This window comes from Passer domesticus, chromosome 4 (genome assembly GCF_036417665.1).
Source record: "Passer domesticus isolate bPasDom1 chromosome 4, bPasDom1.hap1, whole genome shotgun sequence".
Classification (NCBI taxonomy): domain Eukaryota; kingdom Metazoa; phylum Chordata; class Aves; order Passeriformes; family Passeridae; genus Passer; species Passer domesticus.
The window spans coordinates 25,952,285-25,962,916 of NC_087477.1; positions in this window are offsets into that span (position 1 = coordinate 25,952,285).

Consider the following 10,632-nt stretch of genomic DNA (forward strand, 5'->3'; position numbering starts at 1 on the left):
ATATACAGATTGCCCATTTCTGGTCTATTTTTTACCTGTGTCTCCTGCCTTTCTCTAAAATCTCTGCATTTTTAAAGAATTCTTCAAGAGTTGATATATGAGGTTGTAAGAGCTGAAAAAAATCACTGATCCATTTTAATAAATACTATATTGTCATGCATTTGCTAGCTAATTTATCCAGTGATTCATCAGTTTAGCTTTCAATATACATAATACCATTAAGATTTAGTAGAGCATATATTTGATTCATAAGATGTATTAGATTTTGTAGGTCCTGACTTCCATTCAACATAAGATGACTTTATCTGTCTCATGAGGATATATGTGATTTCCAAAAGCAATGTATCTGGTTTTGAAAAATCCTGCAGTGGAAAGGGGGGAAAAAAAATTAATTTATTGCAAGGAACGAAACATTCATTTTAGAAATCTGAATGTAGAAGTGACCCACATTTATATTAGAATTTCACAGCAAAGCAATATACTGTGCCTGTCTCACATTTCCCATACTGAAAGGAGTATTTTGATCATGATAACTTCACTGCATGTATTGCTGAGTTCTGAACTAAAAGCACTTTGCTCTGTAGAACAGAAAAATCAATTTAGCATAAGGTGATCACATTACACTCTATTTATCCAAGATTACAACAATTTAGAAGAAGATTGAGAGTGAAAGTAATTGTTCTTTTATTAATCCAAGTAGCTTTTAAAAAGAAATCTACTGATTAGGAAGCTCAGCTTGACTTCTAACTTGAATCTCCCAGGACTTATTCTGGGAGGTTCTGATTTCAGTGATGTGTTCTGGTGATATCATAAGAAACTGTCTTGCTGTAGTTACAGAAACAAGATGGAAAAGAGGTTAACATGATCTGTTAATGCTTTTCAGAGTTAATTTGCCAGGGAAAAGTTAATATTTTCAAATGTTCTGCATATATATACTCTCTTGCCAACTGATGATTGAAACCTGAAACTTTAGGTAATTCTTTCACTTTTTAGGGAATATAGATTTCTGGTTTTAGTTAAAAAAATTAGTACAGTGCTCCTCAGGACAAAATGCAGCACAATCTCCTATGCACCAAGGTTCCACTGCTGACCCTCCTGAATGTTAAGACCCTGCCTGATATTCCTTTACATGTGATATTTCCTGCCAAACACAAGAATAAAAATGAGCTGAAGAAGTGCTTGTTACGTTTCCAACCGCAGCTACAAACTTTAGCCCACTGTGCCTGTGAGCATTCAGTTGGATCTGACAATTTTTGATTCAACTCCAGTGAATCAAATAATGCAGCTGCTGAAGCAGGGTCATGCAGTCTTTACAGGCTTTTGTTCATTTAACATCTTATCTTAAGAAAGTGCCTTGTAGAATCTCACACAAAATTCAGCCATTTAGAGAAAGAATGACAAAGAAGGCAGAAGTCCTTATAAAGTAATTTAACCGAACATTTTCTTACCTTGTGGGGAAGAATGATGGTCTGGAAGCAACAGAGTTGCTGATTTGTGAGTATAAATACAAACATTTATTTACATCTCTGTAATGTAGCAAATCCATGGCTTCTCTGTCCTAAATGCCAACTTCTCCTTGGGCTGGGACCTATCCTGCGTTCTGTCTCTTTGCAGGCACAGCTCTGTCCAGCTGTACCCCAGTCTGAAGGTGCATAACCTTGCACCAGGGCAGCAGAACTTGCATTTTTAGTGAAGTCAGCTGCTCTAGCTACTTTGGTTTTTTTCATGCATTTTGATGTTGGCAAAGAGAAAATTTATGGCAAACTAAGCTCCTCTATGACACCAGCAGAGTGAGGTTCATACTTGGTGGTTTAGTAAGTGAGATGTAGAATAAATGGAGAGGAGACTTACAAGGACTGGTAAAATGGAGTACTAGTAGAGATACTGTTTTGTTCATTTCGAGATCTCGGACTGCAAAATGCTCTGCTGCCTTGCAAAGATATGTTCCATTTTCTACATAAGGCAGCATTGCTACATAAGATAAGGGTGTGTAAGGCCATGTCCCTTTTTTGTAAGGCTGTACAGAAGATCAGTGACCATGACTAATAGAGTGCTTGTGCTTTTTAACTTTTTTTCTGCTGTCAAAATAGTGCTTTGGTCATATTTTAGGTCATGAAAATTCCATTAGAGATAGTCAGCTGGACTATCAGTGAGGAGAGCCAGCCCTCAGGTATTGCACAGAACCTGCAAAGACGTTCTGAGGAAGGAAATCTTAACATATTTGAATTAATTCTTAGGTCTTCAAATTTAAACAGCATTTGGTTTTGAGATGTTGAATTGAAAGGTCTTCATAAGTGAAATTATAAGTTCACCACAGTTAAAGGTAAAACAGATGAGCAGGAAAACAAATATTTTTAATTGTTTCTCTCTTTCCAGAACTAATGGAGAATTTTGTGCCTTTCAGTATTCTACTCTTTAGATAGTTTTAGGCTAGAGGATCTGCTAAGTGAACAATGCAGGTTTCTCCAGAATGAATCTACAGCTATTGTGGCTTCACAGAGACATTTTGATTCCCAGAGAATTGATAATAAAAGTAAATTATTGCATTTTCCACATTTTATGGTAAGGCAACATGAATGGTCTTTAGAATGGCTACTAAAGGCATCTGATTGGCCAAAACCAGATGGACTTCTTTACACATTGTTTGAGAATTAGATTTTAATATGCCTACTTGTCCCAGGCAGTTTATGATTAACAATTTCTACTCCCTTTAGCAACATGATTAGTTAGTCTTCAACTTGGAGATCAAAAGTAGCTAAATGACTCATTGTGGGGGATTTCTCTATTAGTATGATATGCTATCCTAGATTCTGGTACTGTTCTCAGAGTTGTGGAAGTAATGTTGCTTTAAATATTTGTTGAACTGATCTGTAAATCTCAAATTCACACTTCTTAGAACTTTAATTTGTTAGAATATTTAGATAAACAGAAGTGTTGACTTCAAAAAATGATGCAAACACACAGTATCTCAGTATTGGGGTTTTGAAAGGAAAATTATTCGGCATCTCAGAATATTGAAAGACCCAGTTTCAGAAGGTTTTGAGTGTGAATGTTGTTTCTGAACAACTTAAATTTAGCTTTTTTGTGTTATGTCTTGAATTTGGTGTTTAATTTTGAAGAACTTCTCTGCATATCCCTATGGCATAATTAACAAATATCTATGTCAAATAGAAACAACTGTACACATCTGTAAAGAGTGATGATTTTTACCATCTCTTAGGAAAGCTTCAGAAGTTCTGTTTTGAAAGGTTAAACTACAGATGCTTAGAGCTGCTACTAAAATCTCTCATAGATTTTTTTTTCCCTTTGTACTGCCTTTGCTTCTCATTTTCCTCCATTTGTCAGCCACATCTATTATATTTCATATTGTATTTCTCTCATGCTGGACATTTCCTTGTTATTTCCACAGATGTGTCTGTGATGTGCTACCTATTCTGTTGTGATGTTTTCCTGCAGTACTGTTTTTATCCTATATTTTCTTTTCCGTAGGTGCATTTATCTTTAGGCTGACATGATGCTATTCTTTCTCCAGCAGCTTCAGATATTTGCAACTGACCCTATAGTTTCCTCTTTTTTTCTTAGCCTTTAACATTTGCAGTTGTAAGTCAAGCTGATATTTTTATTTCCCAAGTGTCTGCTAGAGCTAATACCATTTTGGGATTGATCTGCAACTTTGCAGAAAGTAGCATTGCTGTGATGTCATTGCTGTACTTTCCTGCAGTGGCCACAGAGTGCTTTTGCCTCTACTTCCCCATTAAAAACAAAAAGCCAAACAAACCACCTTACCCCTCCCTTTCCTCAAAACAAACCAAAAGCCTGGGCACAGTTTTCTTGGAAGAACCTTGGAGAGAAGCCTGACACCTCTCAATTTAAATGATTAGTTCTTTAAATATACTAGATTAGCAAAGCTTTATGAAGATGTTGCTTTCATTGGAGGATTTCGTTGTTGTGTACTCTTGTATTTGTGGGGTTCCCAGACGAAGGAAGGAAATGATGAATCTGACTCCATGTTCTTAGAAGGCTAATTTATTATTTTATGATCTATATTATGTTAAAGAATACTATACTAAACTAATACTATACTAAAACTATACTAAACTATACTAAAGAATAAAGAAAGGATACAGACAGAAGGCTAAAAGATACTAATGAAAAACTCGTGACTCTCTCCAGAGCCTCGACACATCTTGGCCCCGGTTGGCCAATAAATAAAAACAATTCATGTGTTGGATAAACAATTTCCAAACCACATTCCAAAGCAGCAAAATACAGGAGAAGCAAATGAGATAATATTGTTTTCCTTTTTCTCTGAGGCTTCTCAGCTTCCCAGGAGAAGAATCCTGGGCAAGGGAATTGTCCTAGTAACAATGTACCTTCCTACCTTTCATTGCAGTGTACCTGTTGTGTAACTTCCAAACATATTGTGAGAAGCAATACCTTTAATGACACCACTCCAAGGTTATTCCTTGTTATTTAATAACTGGTAGAAATGCTCTAGGGTACACAGATAGAGTAAGTCTAACCTGGGTTAAAATAATAGTTTGGAGGTAAAACCAGTGTGGTCAATTTTTGCAGGTTCATTTCTTGGAGACATCCCAGAAAAATAAGGCCCTGCTACTGCATCTGCTCTAATAAAATCCTTCTTTGACTAAACACTGCTCCTTCAATATTTTCATTTTCAAGAATCATATTGGGGCTCCAGGATCATTTTGATGAAGAAGTAATCTTTTGAATGATTGGAATTAAGACATTTCTCACAGAGTCTCCTGCTGCTCAAGCAGTCATTGCTTCTGTGAGGAGAGGTTACCCTGCAGTGCTGGTATCAAACTTTCCTGCTTCCCACGGTGCATGCAGAGGTCAGCTGCAATGAAAATACAGATGTCTGTTTGACAGAAGAAAAGGGAAACTGCAATCTTATAAATCATCACAGAAGAGGTAAAAATTGATGTCTTAGGAAAATGCCGTTTCTTTTTTTGTTCAGATAGGAGGATAAGTGAACAGGTTATATTTTTGAAAAACCTTGGGAAAAGGGAGAGGTAAAGGTTCTGCAGAATTTACAGTCACAGAAAGTAGTGCTGCTCTTAGTTGGAATTGCCACAGTGTGAAATCTGAAGGGGAACTTTCTTTATGCATTCATATTTTTAAAAATTGTTTGCACCTGTGTTGTAATTCTGAGATTATTTTTGATAAAAATAATCTATGAAGCTTTAAATTCAGGGTCAGTGATATTGGACAAAGTCTTATTTTCAAATATAAGTCCATATTCAGGAAGAAAATGGTTGTGCCATAAACCTAAATAATTTGATAATTTTTATCTTGGCTCCCTTGCTTCCCTCCAATTTGCTTCCTACCAGCTATTTATCATGGAACCTGCTGTCACTAAAAATATTGCATTTTATATTTTACATAATTATAGATTTATTCTCAGTACATATTTTCTCTCCCTGCAGAAATTATCTATATTGTTATTATTGTCTATTTCTATAAATATTCCCATGTATCTGACAAAATATAATCAGCATAATCTAAAGTAAATTACTACAGATTAATATTTCAAACTGTTCTCTCTAACAGAGAATGTTTTAAAGATACAAAAAGAATTTATTTGGAAACATCAGGCTGAATACTTCAGGCTAATAATAAGCAATATTTAAATCTTTAAAAATGAAGCTGATGTTGAAAACCTAACAAATTAAAAGTATTTCTAGGTGATTAGTCACTGTGTGAACAGTACTTTGAATGGAAATGCTCTATCCTTGGTTAATTATGACTGTCCTTGGAATTATTGTATGCAGTCTGAAGAAATATGAAAACATATGGATGTTCATTTTACTTTCTGATACCCCTCTTACCCTTCTGAGTTTTCCTTGCCCCCAGTTCTCTCAAAAATATATTTTTAAGAAAGCTGGCTCCAGGAAGTGAGGATTCATTTGTACACGGTCTGTCTGCATATGCTGCTGTTTCTCTCTGTTGCAATTTATCTTTTCTGTTGCAGTAGGATTTAGGAATGCTTATATTTTTCACAGATTCATTGAATTCAAACCTGGAAAAATAATGGAGACTGGCTTCCTGCATAAGATGTCTGAGGAACTCTTGCATGATGCCAGCACTTTTGAAATGTATTTTTTAGATAAACATCAAATCTTGATTTATAGATTCCAGATAATGGAAAATCAAGCACATGAGTTTTATCTTGCAACAGGTACCTGCAGTGTAAACAAGTGCACTTCATTTTAATTCTACATGTTGGGTTTTGCTGTCTGATTAAAAAGACAGTTACTATTTGAAGTCTCATGTAGTCTCACACAGACCATGATTTGTTGCACAAAACTTCTGATATTACCGAACATTTTCTCTCTTCCTGCAAGTAAGGAGATAAGAAATGGATAGTAGGCACACCAGGTTTATACAGCTTTTTCTCTTTTTTTAAAATGTTTTATTTTTTGTAGGGGGTAATACAGTAATTGCTGCTGGTTTTCAAGAAAACAAGCAATTTAATTTTTATTGAAAATTCATATTAACTGTATTAGACAAGTTGGTTCTAAAGGAATCATCTTTCTTCTTTATTTCCAATGCTGTGGTTTAAAAAAACCCCACAGTCCCAAACCGCACACCTCCAGCCTCTTATCCCCTCATTTAATGTCTCCATATATAGTCTCAGCCTCCATTAAGAACTGATTTTATCTTAATCCTTCTATGACTGACTGCTCCATATTCCTTTGTCCCTCCTTTATGAAGGGATGGTGAAAGAAAATATATTCTTCATGTTGTTTTCAGGTGGTGATTAAATGTGTGTCTTTCCTGTCTGCTCTGAACATGATTGATGGTAAGGCAACATTTTCTCCTTAACTATGGTGCTGGCTGTTTTCCTGATTTCTTGGAAATTGCCACTTGCAATCTCTCATTCTAAGAGCAATGTTATCCTTCATATTGATATTCACAGGAAGCAAGTGAAAACACCTTCTACAGCTACAGAATCAAACTATTTATGAGTTTAAGTTGCCATCTATCTGTATGAATTCTGTATACATAAAATGCACGAGTTCCTCTAAACCACTAAGACTTTTATCTATCTCCTTCCATACTTTCTGCTGGTTTACTCTGAGCTTCTTTCAGCAGGAACAAGTATTTTCTATATTCTCTTGATTAAACTAAGCATATTGATCTTATTTGGCTTTAAAGCAGATTTTTCAGGTGTCAGCATATGCTTTGTTTCACTTTTGAACATTTTCAGTTTCTTCATATGTTTTTAAAAATTCAAACCCCAGACTAAACAGAGTGTTCTAGCACTGGTGACATGAGTTTTTGAATTTGGATATAATGAAAATAATGTGCCTCTTTTCAATATCCCTTTACTTTTCCAAGGATCAGATCAGTTCATTTAGACACAGCATTGCCCTGGGAGTTCACAGACGGTTCCTTGCCCCTCTACAGTTTCAGAACCAATTTTTTTCAGTGTTCCATCCTGTAAATATGACCTGCATTCTCCGTGCCTAGATTTATGTCTTTGCATTTGTCCTTATTACAATTTATCTTGTTCAAATGAAGCCACCTAGCCAGCTGGGACAGGTTGTTCTACAGAACATTTGCCTTATTACTTGCCACTCTACCAATTTTTACATGCTCTTCAAGTTTTACCAGCAATTACTTTGTATTTTCTTCCAGATAATTGAAACTTATGCTTAAAGTTTAGATTCTGGCTAGTCCATCTGTAAAATGCTGGTTAATTAAAGAGGCATTCCTATAGACTCCTATATAGCTGAAGAGGAATGTAGAATGTATTTTTAACCACTATAGATAATAAAAGTTTTACAATTTTTAAAGTGCATCATTAAAAATTATAATTTAAAAATAAATCTTAATTAATAAAATACTATTTTAGCCCATTGTGTTTAATACAATTAATTTTTTAAAATATGTATTTAATACTTCTCACTCTGAGAAATCAGCAAGAGCATGGTAGCTCAAAATGTGGAAATAAGTCAAAGGTTTTACAGTCATGTAAGTACAGTATATTAACCAATTTTCCTCTCTCAAGCTTGCAGCCAGAGTGCTCGAGGTACAATCCTCCATTTCCATAAAATCAATTAAACTTTTGGGGAAGATAAGAAAGCCACATTTCACAATTCTTTTTTCTAATAGTAGGATATAAGCTGAAAAGTGTTATTTAAATTTTAAAGCAGCAGTTTATTCTAAGCTTGCAGAAGATTAGTGCTTTATAATGTCCCTGCTGGGCTGTGAGAAATGAAATTACAAACTAGAAAATGGTGTCAGGTATTCTGGTTATGGGGGTGGTGGCACCTCTGTCTTTTTGTTGGTCTGTTCCTGATGAAGCAGATCCAAAAGAGAGTGAGCTGACCCAGGACAGAGCTGCTGCAGTCCCTTGTCCCTCACACTGCCCAGAGCTCTGTGCTTTGTGTCAGTGTCCACCTGTGGAATGCAGGCCTGGGGTCTTAAACTACCTCAAAACTCTGAGCCTGGTGGTGGTGGTGATGATGATGATGATGAAGATGATGATGATGATGATGATGATGATGATGATGATGATGATGATGATGAGGTAGGAACCAGGACAGCTGGGCTGTGCACTGTGAAAGTATGCTCTGAGCTGAAGAAGGTCAGCATCAAGTGCAAATTTGATTTAGCAGCCTGTGCAATTTTTTTTGGCTGTTGTGACTCTCTATTTTGTAAACTAAGTCACATAATTTTTCAGTTCTTTGACTGGCAGAGTAAAAAAATATTTGGGTTTGCCTGGCTCTGTTTTCTGCTGGAGTCAATGGGACTTATCTTCCTCTCAGTGATGGGTGGGGAAGGAATTGTTTACTCAACTGCAACATTTCCTTATGAAGTTTGTGCTTAAAAAATTGTTCAGATGCATAAACAGCTGTAAGAAGAAGAAATAAATCATTCTTTATTGTACTGCACATTAATTTTGTCATGCAGGCACCATCTTGGTGATGATTTTTTATTTGTAATCAACAAAACTGAGCTCTGTGAGCAAACATAAATTATGCAGAGATGCGTGATGTAGCGGGCATTTACAAAGGGAAGTGACACGTATTCACAGATAATTGTTTCTGCAGGTAGATGATTAGAAATTAAATACATGTTGTTTTTCATAGAAACCTAAAAAGAGTGGTTCAATCAGATTAAATAATTTATAGATGTTATGGGCCACAAAATTACCTACACAATACCCCAAGCTGCAGGCAAGCCTCCCTTCAGTAATTCACACTGCTCTATCTTTTTAGAAATCTAAGTTCTTTGGCTCTGCAAACAGAAGTATTTAGTCCATTTCTGTAACTACATCTTCAGTCACTTCTAATCTGCTTTCAGTCTCAACAATTTCCTGAAACTTCTCTCAGCCATCTAAATCTTGGAATTGCTTGGAATGTCTTCCACTCTTTCTCCCTCCTTTATTCCACTGCCACTTTCAATCCTATCTTTCCTTTCAAAATACTATCCCTTGCAGAGTTTGGTGAAATTTCTTCTGATTTTCTGTCCACCCCTCTGCCTAATTTTACAGCATCTCTTTCAGGCTGTTTCTTTTCACACTGACAGTGCTGTGGGTTTTGTATCTGTTCCCTCTATATGTGAGTCCACGACCATTTTATATTGGTGACTTATTTCTGACCCATCTCCTGCAACTACCAGTCTTGGTTTTCATCACCCATTTTGTCAGGACTCCTGACTCCAGCTTTCCTGACCTCAAACTACATCTTTACAGATCATCTATACAGACTATTGTATCTCCTCAGCCGTCTTATTGTCTCTTTTCTTCTTGCTAAATTAAACAGTTTCTATTCATTACCCCAAGTTTCTTCCAAAGCTCTACTTTTGTCCCATGTACTTTTACCTCAGCTAAATCAGTGGTGATTTCTAAGCCTCTCTAATGAAAATAAATGTGATGAGTGCTACTTTTGTGCCTCTCTGATGCCTGACAAGATCATATCCTTCTTGAGACAAGCTATGTAGGAAGCTTCTCCCTCTTACACATGCCTCCTAGAGCTGGTGTCAAATAAAATGTTTCACATAAATAATTAATTTGTAATATTTCTTCCTTTTCCCTTCTATTTCATGTTGCCTGTCTTTGATTGTAGGTGCTTTGAATTTGGGATTGAACCTGTACACAAGTTTGGAGAGTGAATAGCCCAACATGGAGATAATGCTTTTAGGAAAGATTCTCTTGGCTTATGAAGGACAAACTCCATCACAGTATTTAAGTATTTGAAGTACTATTACTTGCTGTGTTTAGCCTATACAGCCAAATAACTTCTAACTGCCTTCTTCAGAGTGCAGTGTTATGGCAATTTGTATTAAAATTCTTGAAAACTCACATGATTCCCATGATTTACATTATTCTATTGATTTGGTATCAGTAAACCAACAAAGCTCTTGGGTAAATATTCACACAGCACCTGTAATTCACTAAGCAGAAGACAATGTTTCTGATCATTAAAAAGATTTTCAGCTGAGCCCCAAATAAGGGATAAAGGAAGGAATATGGCCCTTTCAAATGGACGAAGTCAACAGAAGAATGAAAATCTCTCTTATTGCATCTTGAACAGCGTTGGTGGTAAAGGAAGTCACACGCTTCAAGGAGCCTGTAACAAATTCCAGTTAAGGAAAAAC